A 17475-nucleotide genomic window follows, 5' to 3' on the forward strand; every position below is an offset into this window, starting at 1 on the left:
CCAACTTATGGTGGCTCTGGGTGTTCCCTGGGCTTCTCTGGTGGCTCAGACAGTAAAGAATCCACCAATGAGAGAGATCTGGGTTCAATCCCTGAGTAGAGAAGATCCCATGGAGAAGGGAATGGCAACCCAGTCCAGTATTCCTGCCTGGAGAATTCCACGGACAGAGGAGCCTGGTGGGCTACAGTTCATGGTGTTGCCAAGTGTCAGACACAATTGAGCTATTATCACTTTGGATGTCCTTCGGCTACAACATTATAACTCCAATCTCTGCCCTATCTTCACATGGCTTTCTTCCCTGTGTGTCTGTGACCTCTCTTCTTTTTATAAGGATACAAGTCATTGGGTGTGGGAACTACCTTACATCAAGGACGATATCTTGATATCCTACTATATTTCAGAGATCCTATTTCCAAATAATATCATATTCTGAGGTTCTGAATGGATATTTTGGGTTGTACTATTCAACCTCTTGCTGGACCCCATCACCCATTTCTTCGTTTTATAAAAACACCTAAATGTTGATCAATTCAAAACAATTTTTTCCTAAGCTTCATACTAGGGTGTAAGGAAAAAGTGGGAGGGAAATGGTCTTCACTGACTTGAAACATTTTTACGATTTTGAGAGATGTAGTAGTGACAATATAGAATATGAACTGGGAGATAACGCTTTTAGTAGTAACCCCATTGTTTGCCAATAATGAGATTTCAGATAATTTATTTGACATCTCTCAGAACTCCATTTTTCAGGTCAAGAAATGGAGGCTTAGAGAGGTTTAGAAATAGCTCATCGCCCACCAAAGAATGTTGTTATCTCTTCAGTAGTATAGGTTATTGCTTCAAAGTGGTTGACCAGCCAAAAGTTACATTTCAAGTTCACCTTTCATCTTATCAGGTCTTTTGAAAAGATCTTGCCAGTGGGATTGTGTCACCTTCAGGCTGAGTTAGCTAAGAATTGGTTACACCTCTTCTATCCTCTACTTCTCTGTATGGAGATTGAAGAGGATTCTGAGGGCTTCCGAGAGGGTGGAGCACCCAAAAATGGGCTGAGCCTAAGTTCCTGAATCATATGGAAGGCTGCCCAGTAACAAGGAGCACAAAGGTCAAGTTCTTAAGTGAACAAGAAATAAACATCAATTACATATCTCTTACATCTGCGGCTTTGTCATTCATCATAGCACATAGTATCACCCTAGATAATAATCCTACCCACAGTCATGAAACGAGTGTGCTGACATGTGATTAAAGCCCTTTCCCTTAAGACCCATTGTTAGAAAACGCCGCGGGAAGAAATAGCCACCTCTAAGGACCGTTGGTGAAGGCCTTTATTGGGCGGTCGCTCTCGGGCAGAACTCCCGGCGGCGGGTGAGTGAAGAGAGAAAGGGAGTCTGCGAGGTATGAGGGGTAGGTAAAGGTTTTTGTAGCCAGGGCGGGCGCTTAGGCGGAGTCTTTCCATATAAGGAAAAAAACGCGGGCTGCGCCAGCAATTGGTGTCTCCGGACTCCGTGTCGGCATCTGATTGGGCCATCCATATAAGGACGAGGGCGCGGGCTGGGCATCTGATTGGACTATCCATATAAGGAAGAGGGCGCGGGCTGGGCATCTGATTGGACTATCCATATAAGGAAGAGGGCGCGGGCTCAGCATCTGATTGGACTATCCATATAAGGAAGAGGGCGCGGGCTCGGCATCTGATTGGACTATCCATATAAGGAAGAGGGCGCGGGCTCGGCATCTGATTGGACTATCCATATAAGGAAGAGGGCGCGGGCTCGGCATCTGATTGGACTATCCATATAAGGAAGAGGGCGCGGGCTCGGCATCTGATTGGACTATCCATATAAGGAAGAGGGCGCGGGCTCGGCATCTGATTGGACTATCCATATAAGGAAGAGGGCGCGGGCTCGGCATCTGATTGGACTACCCATATAAGGAAGAGAGCACCGGCTGGGGACGAGGAAGAGCAAGGACCATCCATATAAGGAAGAGGGCGCGGGCTGGGAACAAAGAGGAACAAACCGCCGGCTTTTATGGCCCGCCCTCCATGGGCGTCCGGTCAGACTGGAACGCTCAACCTGTCACCCATATCCTTCACCATACTTTACTGTTGCAAGAGGTGAAAGGAACAGACCTGGACTCGGGCCGGAATCTCCATCCCACAGTCAAGATGAGTATTTGGCTGAAATACAGCTCATCCTAAAGCCCTTAGGGAACTGAGCTTGATAGAAGCAGCATAGAAAAGTAAGGACTAAAAGGGGTCACAGAGTGAACTGGAAAGGTGAATGAGTGAGTGAAAGTCGCCCAATCATGTCCGACTCTTTGTGACCCCATGGACTATACAGTCCACGGATTTCTCCAGGCCAGTAGATTGAGTGAATCAGTGTGAAGGTTGTTGAGGATGAGTTCAGGACCAATACTGGAGGGAATATTGTACAAGCTTCCCTTGTCGCTCAGTTGGTAAAGAATCTGCCTGCAATGTAGGAGACCCAGGGTTTGATTCCTGGGTTGGGAAGATCCCCTGAAGAAGGAAATGGCAACCCATTACAGTATTCTTGCCTGGAAAATCCCATGGACAGAGGAGGCTGGCAGACTACAGTCCATGGGGTCGCAAGACTTGGACACGACTTAGCAACTAAGCCACCACTGGAGGGAAATCTCCACACTGATGAGCAAATCCTCAGTTTCTGCAAAGGGTGCTATCTTTGAGATGCAGGGTGACCTTTTTCGGACCTGCCACTTCCTCGTCTTCCAGACAACCAACCCAACAACTTCTCAAAGATGTATAATTGTTCTTTTAATAAACCCAAGTCTCTCTTCTCTCTCCTGTCACAGAAATGTATGGGCCTACAGTAAAAAAAAAAAAAAAAAAATCCCTTACGACAAAGTCAAACATCAGATATTAAAAGTCAACTGTTGGAGTTAAAAAAAATAAAAAGAACACTTCTTGTACAGCACATTCCTTTGAAAAGTCTTTGTATTTCCCATTATTGAAGTGATGGTATTTTATTCAGCCCAGCATAAGAAATTTGAAGCCATTGTAGAATATCCAGAGGAAGTTTGCAGATGGAATTTTCTGTCTGAGATTAAAGGCATGTTAGAGCAAATGCTTAGCATTTTATTATACAGAGGAGATCCCATCAGAGCTCATGCTTTGTTAGGTGGTGTAAAGGCCTTTATTGCTACATTTAATGCCTTGTGTTATACCAAGTTTTGTACATTCAGAGCACTGGATTTGAAGCTTGACAGGCATGATTTCACGAATTCATTGTAATAAGGTTTTGGTCTTTGGAACCCCAAAGAGTACTCAGATCCAGCCACCCTGGCTTTATCCCAAGGGAGAGACACTCACAAAGGACAATGGCAAGTGGGAAAACTTGGTAAAATTTTATTATTAGTTGGGCTTGTGCCTAAAGCCACATGCAGATCTTTCTGGTAAATTTAACTGGAGAATGAAGAGGTTCACAGGAAGCTTGGATCAGAGGGATCTACTCCAACCCCAAGGGACCAAATGCTATGTTTACCTGATAACAGCATTCAAGTCCAAGAAACAAAGACAGAAGGACAGAGAGAGAAGACAGACAGGTAGAGAAGCTATTATCATCCTAGTGCTGCCTTCGTACAGATAATCAACCCTGCCCTCTAGGACAGGGGTCCCCAACCTCCAGGATCTAATGCCTGATGATCTGAGGTGGAACTGATGTAAGAAAAACAGAAATAAAGTGCACAATAAGTGTAATGCACTTGAATCATCCCCAAACCACCCCCCTCCCTGGTCCATGGAAAACCGTCTTTCATTAAACTGACCCTTAGTGCCAAAAAGGTCGGGGACCACCACTGCGGGATATTGAGGCAAATCAGATTTCTCAGGTGTACCTGTCGGATGAAGAACTCCTGAGCGAAGGGTTAAAGGAGAGTAAAATTGCAGGGGGAAGGAAGACAAATGATGTAGGTGCATCACATTCTAAAATCCTACCCTCCCTCAAAACCCCCCCTCCCGCTCACTATTTGTGTGCCCTTGGGACAGTCATTGGTCCTTCTGCCTCGACCTTCTTCAGATGATTGACAGAGGCAGTAAAAGGAGTAAAATACATAAAGTTTCTACAGCGATACCTGGATTCTATAGAGGTGGTGCTATTCCAGGTCAGATCAAAATAGACTCTACAGGTTAGGCGGAAGGATGAGCTGAAGGTAGAGGTTAGGTTTGTCAGATGGCAACTAAGAAGGATGCAAGTCTGAAGAGGTTTCAATAGTAGGATGACAAGCCAAGAATGAAGACAAAAACTGAAATTCCTTGTTTGGAAGAAACTAGAGTCAGGGTCACCCTGGGTTTGGAGCACAGGTCACCATGAGATCCTCACAGGCTAGGTAGCCAAGGATCCCCGCCCCCTACCCCCACCCCCCGACCTCTGATTAAGAGGCTGATTAGTTTCAGAGCCTGAGGCAAGCCAGACCTGCTTGGAGGACAAAATGGCTTGTGCTGCAGGGGATTGGAAAAATATGGGGGCAGGGAGCCAGGCAGGTTTATTACGAATTCCAGGTGCCAAGCTACAGAGGAAGTAGGGTCTGGCAGTCACAGGCCGAAGAACTGCCAAGACTTTTGACAACTGTCATTTGATTTAATTGTTCTGAGGCAGCATTGCTCAGCAGTAAATACACTTAGGAGGCTTGCAGAGAACTGGGATATTCTGGTGGCCGTTGTGGCATGATGAACAACTGAATAACTCTATCAAAGAGGAGGCAGGCCAGGGGAGGAAAGGAGACAGCTGTGAAGGGAAGTGTGCTGCCCCATTGTTCTGGCCAAAAAATGTCCAGGACTCAGAGCCCAACAGTCCCTCTTCTGGGCCCTGATCCCTGGTCTAGAAGTCTATTCAAGGCAATTTTTGTTCAGAACTCTCTGCCCTTCTAGGGAAGCCAGGGATAGTTGGGCTTTTGTAGGTCTCCCAAAGGCTGGGCATGTACAAAGGATTTTCCTTCACCAGAGCTGTTAAGTGAGGATTATAGAAAGTAAATAGTAGTTCCTTATATTTGTTAAACATTTCTAATTTTCAAAGCACTGCAGGAGTGCTTTCTAAGGATTATTTCATTTAACTCTCTAAATAGCCCTATGGATTCAGAACAATTATATACCCATTGTTTAGATGAAGAAACTGAGGCCTCTGTATGTTAAATAACTTACCCAAGAATGCCCAACTGGTCAGCGTTCAGTCAGGAACTCACACCAATGCCCACATCCGTAGCTACTATACATCGCCATTTGCCAGGAACCCAAGAGCCCGAAGAAAGTATGTATTTAGCACCATTTCCACTAGAATACATTTCAATGCAAGTAATAGATTGTTTCAGAGAATCCTAGAGCCTAAAAAGAGTTGCTATTTGGTTATTAAAGTCAGCATTTCATCAATGTAAAAGCTGGTGAGAGCTTTTGAAGTCTTCTTGGCCTTTCCCTTGTGGTCGAAAGGTCTTGCCTCAGCTATAAGGATTGCTTCCCACCTAAGTGTCACCAACTCATTTCTCTGACACCCTTTACAGGGAGGCTCTTCAATATCATTTTTCATGCCCTCTCTTTCTCCTTCATCTCCAGCCATTCTCTCTAGAAACAAATCCAATCAGGCTCTTTTTTCACTCCAATCCCACCGAAACTGCCTCTTTGAAGGTCAGCGGTGACCTCACATTGTCCAACCCAAGAATCAGTTCCCAGTCCTGATCTTCCATAGCCCACTTGCAGCATCTGATACACAGGACAGCTCTCTCTTTGGTGAAACACTGCCTGTTTTGCTTCAGGACATCACTCGCTCTTTGTCCCCCTTTCTGGTCACTATATTTCAGTCCCTCTGCTGGTTTCTCCCCACCTTTTCCAACTTCCAAATGCTGGTGTGCCTCCAGGCTCAGGAGTTAGACCTCATTGTCCTATATTTCATACACAATCCCTAGGTAACATAACCCAGCAAGGTTTTAAACACCATGTGTAAACTCATCACTCAAACTGTATCTTTCCAGCACTAACTTCCAGATCTAAATATAAAACTGACTTTTTAACAGCTCCACTTAGGTACATCCAAAGTTTACATACCCCAAACAGAATTTCTGATCTCACTTTCTCCCCCAAACTTAATTCTTCTTCAGTTTGACCCTTCTCAGCCAATGACAACTCTATTCCTCCAGTCACTCAAGTCTTAGAATTGTCTTTGTCTTTCTCCTTTATTTATCACCCCATGTCCCACCTATCAGAAAACGTGCTGGGCCTTTCTTTGAAATAAATCTATAATCAGACCCCTTCTCATCAGTTCTACTACCTATTGGTTCAAACCACCACCACCTCTTGTGTAGACTGTCACAGTAGCCGCTGTCTGTTCCCTGCACCTCCACCTTTGGCCAATTACATTACACTCTCCAAAGAGCAACCAGAGTCATGTTTTCACTTTATTTATTCATTTTTGGCTGTGCTGGGTCTTCTTTGCTTCATTGGGCTTTTCTCTAGATGCAGCAAGTGGGGGCTGCTCTCTCGTTGTGGTGAGTGGGTTTCTCATTGTGGTGGCTTCTCTTGTTGAGCAACAGGCTCTAGGGTTCGCTGGCTTCAGTAGCTGCAGCTCCTGGGCTCTAGACTGCAGGCTCAATAGCTGTGATGCAGGGGTTTAGGTGCTTCTCGGCATGTGGGATCTTCCCAGATCAGGGTTCGAACCCGTGTCCCCTGCATTGGCACATGAATTCTTTACCACTGAGCCACCAGGGAAACCCCAGAGTCATGTTTTAAATATATAAATCACTCTTTACCTCCAAATGTTTTAATAGCCTTCTTACCCAGTCCCCTTTCAGAGCCTGAAAAAGCACATTCTCTGCCCCTCATTACCTCTCTGATCTGAATTCCTACCACTCTCAACCTATCTCACTGTAACTGTGGGATCTGATCTACTAATAGGTAATCTAATCTATATAGATAATCATGACCAGACTTTTTTTTTAATTGAGGTATTGTTGATTCACAGTGTGTGTTAGTTTCAGGGGTACAGCAAGGTGAATCTGTTATACATATTCGTGTATCTATTCTTTTTTAGATTCTTTTCCCATATAGACCATGACAGAGTATTGAGTGGAGTTCCCAACGCTATACAGTAGGTCCTTATTAGGTAATGAAATAGAATAAAATAGAATAGACAACACTGGGGTGCACTGCACAGGATAAAGGCAAGCATTCCTTTGTGAAATTTTGAGTTCAGTGTGTGTGTGTGTCTGTGTATGTGTGCAAGTGAGTGAGTGTGTGTGTACCTTGGTTCCAGCAGAAAATTTATGTCTCACTGTGGGTCATGGTCCAAAAGTTGGAGCCCTAGCTCACTCTGCTCCAATCATTCAGATTCCTTTTTAATTTCTCCAACATGCCAATCAAACCACCGCCTGAAGGACTTTGCCCTCTGCCTGGAATTCTCTTGCACCAGATATCTGCTTTCTCACTTCTTTTCAATCATTCCTCAAGGTTCCCCTGATGAGAGAGGTCTTCTCTGATCACATTATATAAAATAGCACCTCATCTCTTTCTGCTCTACCCTACTTAATATTTTTTTTTCATATGGCTTCTCACCACTTGACATGCTATGGATTAATTTTTAAACTCATTCCTATCTTCCTTTTTCCAGTATAAGTTCCACTAAACATTTTTCTGTCCTGTTTCCTACAGTTTCCTGGCAAATAGTGCCAACTCGATAAATATTTTTCAAATGAATGGATTACATAACTCAAATAATATCCTTCCTAGAGATGGGAATAAGGTATTCTCCCAGGATATTTGATTTCTCTCACTAAGAAGAGGTAGAAAAAGCCTTCTTCCAAGTGCTGGGTATACTCAAAATTGGGAAGGAAGAACATAGACTCCAGGGTAGAACTGTAAACTGAAGGCTTACAGCTTCTCTAAATGAGTTCCTCACCCAGCAGACCCAAATCCATATTGGGCTCTGTGTCTGGGCATCAGATTGGAAGCCTTCCTATCTGCCATCCCCAGCTCCTGGCTCAGACTCAGGGGTGGCCCCAGCTTCATTTTGAAACAGCAGTGAGAATTTAGCTGGCCCATCTCAGGGGATAGTAACTCATTCATATCCCAAAATGTTGAATGAACATTTTTGTATGAGTCTCTGCTCTAAGTTCTTGGGATAGAGCTGTGAATAATGCAGAGTCCCTGCTCTGATGAAGCTCATGTTGTAGTCAGTTTTAGAATAATTAAACTAATGAATAGCTTCAGCTTGATGTAAATGCTATGAAAAAATTAAATAGGATAATGTGACAGAGTGACAGAGGGAGGAGGAACAGGACCATAGGAAATAAAGCAGGTTAGGGAAAACTTCTCTGAGAAGGTACATTTGAGAGGAGACAGGAAAAAGCACGTGGTAGGATACCATCACTGCTCTTCCAAATATATGCAGACGTTATTGTGCACAAGAGTGTGGGATCAGAAAAATGGCCATGCAAGTGGAACAAAGCAATCTTAACAACAGGAACAACTGTGATCATTTCATGGCCTTGAAAATGTTTGTCAAAGCATCACACTTCCTACCATTTGTAAATACATACAGAAATGAGAAAATTTTTAAATGGATACAGTAGTTTTGCTTCCCTTCCTAGGTATCCTCTCTCTGTGACAGGATTATGTTTCTGCCTCATTCCTGGGAGATTTTATGAGGACAATGGAATGTAAATTCAGAGCAAAATTGTTTTTATTTTTAATATTTTTTTTATTTAGCTGCATCAGGTCTTAGTTGCAGCACACGTAGCCCTGCAGTGTGTGGGATCCTAGTTCTCCCACAAGGGATCAAGCCTGTGTCTTTTGCGTCGGAAGGTAGATTTTCAACACTGGACCACCAGGGAAATTCCCTGAAGCAAAGTTTTAAGAGCTAACTCTTGGTTTATGTCTCTCTTTTCAGTCTCAGTAGGGCCTGCTCCATATGCTAGCAAAGTAAGATGTAGAACAAAGCTACAGACAATCCCCAGTGCTCTTGTAAGTTTAATGAAAAACAAATCTTTCTTATTTAAGTTTTTAAAATTTTAGTGTACACCAAAAGCAACCAGAGGTCTCAGTAAGACAAGAGAAGTGGGCCCCCTCCCAAGTTTTTCATTCAGGAGGTCTGGATCTGCATTTTTACCAAGTCCCCAGGTGACACTGATGCTGCCTGTCTAGGGATCACACCTTGAGAATCATTGTTCTAAATCACTCTAATTTGGGGGTTCAATTGTTATGTGGGATAACAGCCTACACTGACTGGTACAGAAAAGAATAAAGGAGCTGTGCACAGATGGAGGAAATGAAGGATACAAGTAGAAGTTACTTTAGGGCTTTGAAATTAGACAGTTTGGAGTTAAAATCCTTGTTGTTGTTCAGTCTCTAAGCCTTATCTGACTCTTCAATCTCATGGACTGCAGCACACCAGATTTCTTTGTCCTTTACTATCTCCCAAAGTTTGCTCCAATTATGTCCATTGAGTTGGTGAGGCTATCTAACCATCTCATTCTCTGCCACTCTCCTCTCCTTGTGCCTTCAATCTTTCCTAGTATCAGGGTCTTTTCTAGTGGCTCATCTCTTCACATCAGGTGGCCAAAATATTGGAGCTTCAACTTCAGCATCAGTCTTTCCAATTAGTATTTAGGGTTGATTTCCTTTAGGATTAAAAATCCTTTCAACTGCTTATCATATGTCAGGCATTGTGCCAAGATTCATGAAGAGGACTGAGAGTTGCTGCTCTCAAAAAGTTTATACCCTTGGAATGTTTGTCTAGATGTTTTTTAATGGTTCTCTAATTACTTCCATTACTCAACAAGGTAACACTTATTATGTAGGTGATTTTACAGTGAATCAAAAATGGGCCAATTTGAATATTTCTCTCAGAAAGTTAAAATTTGGTTATAGAAATTCTAGTTAAGGCTGACCTAAACTTGCAAAAGATGTTAACTCAAGATTCTATTGTGTGGCCAAGGATAGCTTGGTATGTGTAATGTGGAATATAAAAGAAAGCTTTAGAAGAATATGAGATAATTGTTCAAAGAAAAGTGAACATGTGAGTTAAAGAGATTGTCTTGATGTCTTTCCAGATTCTGGTCCAATTTTTTTCCTGAGACTCAGCTACTTTCTTCCCCCTTGGGTGACGTGAGACACTTAAGTATTTTTATAATGAAATCCTCTAATCCCTCATGATTTTTTTTTTTTTGGTTTAGCAATCTCCAGTGGATATCTACAATTTATACTTTATTATGATAAAGTTTATAAGAATTATAAGAATGGAGTTTTTAAACAAAGAAATACACTATACTGTGAGAAGTGTAATGGCATTAATCCACTGGATATATTCTGAATGGTTTTGATGAGTTTAATCATCCTAACAACTCTGGCAAACACATTATCCTTATGCTCTAAAATTGCAAGACAGATGTAATGAAATGTTTCTTTGGCAGTATTTAAATATATAATGACTCGCTAAATTCTCATCTGACTAGACACTGCTTTTAGATGGGATGCCATATAGGCAGTGGTAGGAGGTGGGATGTTTGTTCTCAGAGTCAAAGAGGGAGTAGTCTTAGAATAAAGAGACTTTATGTCAAGGCTTTACCAGTTCCACCCTAATCTCAACCCCAGGTTCTAGAAGGGCCCACTGCTTGGTTTTAGTAACCAACTTCAGGCATGCTCCCTACACCAAAGAACTTGAAGTCTAACCTTGGTCATCAATGCATGTCATTGTCTGCTGCTGGAAATGTTTGTTGTCATTTTCAAACTGAGGTCTGTTCAGGGCACAGTCTATCAGTGGGTTGCTGAGGCATCATTGTATCTCCAGGTACATTCATTTCTTCAGCCAGTCAGCCAGCCAATCCTCCATTCATTATTCATTGTGGTGGGAGGGAGGTTCTGGATGGGGGAAAAACATGTATCAGTTCAGTTCAGTTCAGTCTCTCAGTTGTGTCCAACTCTTTGCAACCCCATGAACCACAGCATGCCAGGCTTCCCTGTCCATCACCAACTCCTGGAGTTTACCCAAACTCATGTCCATTGAGTCGGTGATGCCATCTAACCATCTCATCCTCTGTCGTCCCCTCCTCCTCTTGCCTTCAATTTTTCCCAACATCAGGGTCTTTTCAAATAAGTCAGCTCTTCACATCAGGTGGCCAAAATACTGGAGTTTCAGCTTTAACATCAGTCCTTCCAATGAACACCCAGGACCGATTTCCCTTAGGATGGATTGGTTGGATCTCCTTGCAGTCCAAGGGGCTCTCAAGAGTCTTCCCCAACACCACAGTTCAAAAGCATCAATTCTTCTGTGCTCAGCCCTCTTTATAGTCCAACTCTCACATCCATACATGACCACTGGAAGAACCATAGCCTTGACTAGACAGAACTTTGCTGGCAAAGTCAAAGTAATGTCTCTGCTTTTTAATATGCTATCTAGGTTGGTCATAACTTTCCTTCCAAGGAGTAAGCATCTTTTAATTTCATGGCTACAATCACCATCTGCAGTGATTTTGGAGACCCAAAAAATAAAGTCAGCCACTGTTGCCACTGTTTCCCCATCTATTTGCCATGAAGTGATGGGACTGGATGCCATGATCTTAGTTTTATGAATGTTGAGCTTTAAGCCAATTTTTTTCACTCTCCTCTTTCACTTTCATCAAGAGGCTCTTTAGTCCTTCTTCATTTTCTGCCATAAGGGTGGTGTCATCTGCATATCTGAGGTTATTGATATTTCTCCTGGCAATCTTGATTCCAGCTTGTGCTCCCTCCAGCTCAGTGTTTCTCATGACGTACTCTGCATATAAGTTAAATAAGCAGGGTGACAATATACAACTTTGACATACTCCTTTTCCTATTTGGAACCAGTCTGTTGTTCCATGTCCAATTCTAACTGTTGCTTCCTGACCTGCATACAGGTTTCTCAAGAGGCAGGTCAGGTGGTCTGGCATTCCCATCTCTTTAAGAATTTTCCACAGTTTATTGTGATCCACAGAGTCAAAGGCTTTGGCATAGTCAATGAAGCAGAAATAGTTGTTTTTCTGGGACTCTCTTGCTTTTTTGATGATCCAGTGGATGTTGGCAATTTGATCTCTGGTTCCTCTGCCTTTTCTAAAACCAGCTTGAACATCTGAAAGTTCACAGTTCACATAAACTCAAGGCTGAAGCCATGTATACCTATGGCTGATTCATGTTGATGTATAGCAAAAGCCATCACAATATTGTGAAGTATTTATCCTCCAATTAAAATAAATATCAAAACAAAACAAAAAATCTGATTATCAATCACCTTTCATGAGTCAGATCTCATGTTGTAGATATAGACACTATAGATATAAACATTGTTTTTCAGTTGCTAAGTTGTGTCCAAATCTTTGTGACCCCATGGACTGCAGCAGGTAAGCCTTCCCTGTCCTTTACTATCTCCAGGAGTTTGCTCAAACTGATGTCCACTGAGCTGGTGATGCTATCTAACCATCTCATCCTCTGTTGGCCCCTGTCTTTCCCAGCATCAGAGTCTTTTCCAATGAGTTGACTCTTTGCATCAGGTGGCCGGTATTGGAGCTTCACCTTTAGCATCAGTCCTTCTAATGAATATTCTGGGTTGATTTCCTTTAGGATTGACTGATTTGACCCCATGGACTGTAGCCGGCCAGGCTCCTTTGTCCATGAATTATCCTGGCAAGAATATTGGAGTGGGTTGACATTTCTTCCTCCAGGGGATCTTCCTGACCTAGGGATTGAAGCTGCATCTCCTGTGTCTCCTGCATTGCAGGTGGATTCTTCACTACTGAGCCACCAGGGAAGCCCAGATAAAAACATAAATACAGTATTACTCCTACCTTCCAGAAGTCTAAAGTCTTTCGGTAGTCAAGAGCATAGACTTTGAAAAGATGACTTATTCATCGTAGATTGTTTTAAATATTCCTTAAGGTTGGGACTTCCCTGGTGGTCCAGTGGTTAAAACTTCATTTTCCAATGCAGGGGGTGTGGGTTCTTGATGCCTGTACAGGGAGCTAAGATCCTACCTGCCTCGAGGCCAAAAAACATAAACAATAAAGACTTAAAAATGGTCCACATAAAAAAATCCTTTAAAAAAATTTATTCAGGTAATGCATGTAAATAAAACACTAAAAACAGCCTAGAATTTTGATAAGTAGTTGCTTCATGTGTGTGTGTGTGTGTCTGTGTACATGCTTCCTCTTACTTTTGACCTGTGTCCTTATATTTAAAGTGGTTTATTGTAAGTAACATATAGCTTGGTGTTTATTTTTTATCCAATATGAGCATCTCTGGGGCATCATACCATTTTGATTTAATGTAATCATCAGTGTGATTGTGTTTTAAACTACCATATTGCACATTTGTTTTCTTTTTATTCCATCTGTTCTTTGTTCCTTTTTCCCTATTCTCCTGCCTTCTTTTGAATTAATTCAGTATATTTTAGTATTTCATTTTGTGTCTATGATTGGCTTCTTGACTATGCTTCTTCATTTATTTTCTTAGTGGTTGCTCTTGAGTTTACATTATATAACTTTAGTTAATCATAGTCTACCTTCAAACAATATCATTTCATGGATAGCATAAGAATATAATAGTCTTGCACTTGCTTGTCCCCTCCTTATCTCTTGTGTTATTGCTATCTTATAATTTTTTCTGTAGGTTATAAACCTCACAACATATTGCTAAAATTTTTGCTTTAAACAGTCAATTAACTTTTAAAGTGATTAAAAATGAGAAAAAGGAAATTCCCTAGCTGTCCAATGGTTAAGATTCAGTGCTTTCACAGCTGTGGCCCTGGGTTCAATCTCTGGTTGGGGAGCTAAGGTCCCCCAAGCTGTGTGGCCAAAAGACAAAATGAGAAAAAGCACTTATATTTGTTTCAACACTAGTCACTTCTGGTCGTGTTTATTTCTTTACATATATTGAAATTTCTGTCCGATACCATTCTCCTTCTGCTTAAATGGCTTAGCAATTCTCATAATGTGGTTTGTTCGTATACTGGCCCAGCATTTATTTTTCAATTACTTTTGAATAATGTTTTCCCTGAATGAACAGTTTTTCTGATCCCATCAAATAAGTCACTCCAATGTCTTCTTGCTTATATAAATTTTGATGAGAGGTCTGCTGTGATTACTAAATTTGCTCCTCTACATGGTATGTGATTTCCTTTTGCTCTGACTTTTCTAATTTCCTAATTACTACTAGCTTTTGGCAATTTAATTATGATATATACTTGTGCAATTTTCTTAATTTTTTTGTTAATTTTTAATGGAGTATAATTGATTTACAATGTTGTGTTACTTACTGCTGTATAGCCAAGTGAATCAGTTATACACATACCAATATCCACCCTTTTTTTAAGGTTTTTTCCCATATAGGTCATGACGGAGTATTGGATGGAGTTTTCTGTGTTCTACAGTAGGTCTTATTAGATGTCTATTTTTACATGGTAGTGTGTATATGTCAATCCCAACCTCCCAATTTATCTCTTCCTTGTTACCCCCATGAAACCATAAGATTGTTTTCTATATCTGTGACTCTATTTCTGTTTTGTTGACTTTCTTAATAGTTTACTTAGGGTTTGTTGAGCTCTTTGGTTCTGTGAGTATATACTTTTCATCAAATGTGGACTTTCTTTAGCCATTATTTCTTTAAATACTTTTTATGTTTCACACCTGTTTCTGAAATTTTAAACACATGTGTTACATTGTTCGACATTCATGCACAGAACATAACATTTCTTTGCAGCCCATTATGAAATATTTGAGTTCTCTAAGCTTGGGTTTCCTGAGCGGTGATGCAAACTCTCCTGGGCCTCTCTTTGTTGCTCCTGTGGGGTTTGGGAGGCAAAGAAAACCAAGGAAAATCTGAAGCTTAGGCTGCTTGCTGCACTGTGAGCAATCAGTCAGGAATTTCATGTCTCCTACCAGCACCCAGGAAGCTGAAGCAGTCGTCACAGTTCTTGACAGTTGACTCTACATCAGGCCGTATACCACACAGTCTAGGCTAACTGTGGTAATTCTATCCCCTTTTACTGACCTACTAAGGTGTGGACATGAGCTCTGGTTTTAACCAATGAGATACAAGAGGAAGCTAACTTCATGGTGCCTCTGGGCAAATCTTGTTTTCCAAGAGAAGGAAAAACAGGAGGAGGAGGAAGGCAGTGGAGAGGAGAGAAGGAGGAGAAAGAGAGGGAGGAGATTTCTTCTGTTTCTCTCTTTCTATAGGATGACAATTTCTGAAATTAATAGAATCATATTTAAACTACTATAAAAATAAAGAAGTTTATCTCAAGAAAGCAAGGTCTAAATGTAGGAAGCTTCCAGGGTTAGTTGATTCAGTAACTCAACTATGTAGTCAAGAATTCAGATTTTTTTTTCATGTTTCTGCTCTCCTATTTTCAGCATTTTTTTTAAACTGGTCTTTGGAATGATAACCAATGGCTGCTCATCCAAACACATTTAGGGGAAAAGCAGAGTCAGAGGCTGTGCTGTCACCACTTTCTTCTCCATTCTGTTCCATTACCCTGCCTTCTTCCTTCTCTGCTTTCTCCCCCTTCCCCTCGTCTTCCAACCAGAGATGGCTAAGTGTGCACTAAAACCAAAGTGGAGGGCTGCCATAGGAAACACTAACAGGGGCCAACCTGATGATGCTATGATCACCAAGAAGGAGGCTGCTGGGATGATCCCCAAAGGGTAAAACTTCTTCTGGAGACATTGCCAAGAGCAGAAAAAGAGAAAGCAAATATAAGGCTTTTCCCCATCCGACAGAATCTTCTTACTGAAGAAACTGAACAAGAAGCCAGATGGCAAGGGAGTTCAGGAAATGTAATTTACACAGGCTCCTGGCCTCAGCATTACAGACAGAGGTACACGTGTATCACTTCTACTGGAGAAAGGAAAATGTATTTGAAGCGAAGAGATGATGATGACGGTGATGGCATTGATGATGATGGTGGTGATGATGATGATGATAGTGGTGATGATGATGATAGTAGTGATGATGGTGGTGATGATGATGATGATGATGGTGGTGATGATGGTGATGATGAACATGATGACAGTGATGATGAAGATGATGACAGTTACAACAGAAATACTAACAACAACAGAAAAATTAGGATTTGTGGCCAGGACCTGTTCTAAGCACTTTGAATGTATTTGCTCAGGAGGGAGAAGGAAAGAAAAGAGGAGAAATCAGGGGGAAAAGGTAGAGAAGAAGCAGCTCACTGCTCTGATATATAGCTTATCATCCCCAAGAAATTTCAGTTTGTCCTTGTTCTTGCTCACTGCCATGCTCTAAAACACAGAGGAGAAAAAAATAGTATATGTTGAATGAGAAGCCAGGGGCTAGATGTACTGAGGACTCCTTACCACTTATCTCATCCAATGTTTGCAATAATTGTATGTTAAAAAGGGCACCAGGGGACTTTCCTGGCAGTCCAGTGGTTAAGACTCTGTGCTTCCAATGCATGGGATGCAGGTTCTATCCCTGGTCAGGAACTATGATCCCACAGGCCCACGGCATGGCAAAAATAAAAAAATAAATAATAAATAAATAAATAACCAGATAAATAGCTCTGCATCATTTTAAAAAAAGAAAAGAAAGAAAGAAAAGGGGTACCAGGACAAGTTAAATAACTTGCTCACCATCAGTAAATAGCTTACAGAAAGCAATAATTCATTCTGATTTTAGAGCTCCTGCTCATTCAATCTAAAGTGAAAAAAGTAAAAGCTATTCTCACCTGGATATCCAAACCCTGTGCTCATACCTGCACCCTCTCTGAAGGCTGCTTCCACCCACGAGAGGCGCGGGGATACGGTGCTGTCTTTTACCTGGGAATCTGAGTGGGTCTAGAGCCTCTGGCCTGGGGCAACCCACTCTGGCGTAAAGAGGCTTTGCTTTGAGAAAGGGGTTTTGAAACTGACAATGAAAGTAATTTTCTCCCCAATAGAGCGAAAATAGCAGATCATGAAAATCTGTCAAGCAAAGAATAGTTTAAAAGAGAGAAAAATTCAAAGTGCTACCACTATCCACCCTCCTTCCCCCAAAGGGGGGACATAATTCAAGACAGCAAATTATCTAAATTAAATAGTCACAAACAACCAATAAACATTTTTTCCCAGCTTTATTAGGATATTATTGACATATAACATGTGTCAGTTAAACGTGTTCATTGCAGTAATTTGATATGTGTATTTATTTGTGAAATGATTATCACAAAAAGGTTATTTAGCACTTCAATCCCCTCACATAATTACCTTTTTTTGCATAGGTGATGATAACAGGTAAAATCTATGTTCTTAACAATTGTCAAGTATGTTGTATGGTGTTATTAATTATAGTCACCATGCTGTATATTAGATCCCTAGAACTTACTCATCTTATAGCTGGGAATTTGCCCTCTTTGACCAACATCTCAACCTTCCCCCCACCCCCCAGCCCTTCATAACCACAATTTTACTATTTATTTCTATGAGTTAGGCTTTTTTAGATAC

The 17475-nt window shown here is 41.5% G+C and overlaps 1 long non-coding RNA gene across 1 annotated transcript in view; it reads left to right on the plus strand.

Moving 5' to 3' along the window:
- The first annotated feature begins 1885 nt into the window (after positions 1-1885).
- Positions 1886-17475, plus strand: part of LOC139030636 (uncharacterized) — a 50007-nt gene continuing 34417 nt past the window's right edge. Inside the window, exon 1 of the long non-coding RNA XR_011483032.1 lies at positions 1886-2241. This is a non-coding gene — a long non-coding RNA (uncharacterized lncRNA). The remainder of the gene's footprint in view (positions 2242-17475) is intronic.

The sequence above is a fragment of the Odocoileus virginianus genome, chromosome 23 (genome assembly GCF_023699985.2).
Source record: "Odocoileus virginianus isolate 20LAN1187 ecotype Illinois chromosome 23, Ovbor_1.2, whole genome shotgun sequence".
NCBI lineage: Eukaryota > Metazoa > Chordata > Mammalia > Artiodactyla > Cervidae > Odocoileus > Odocoileus virginianus.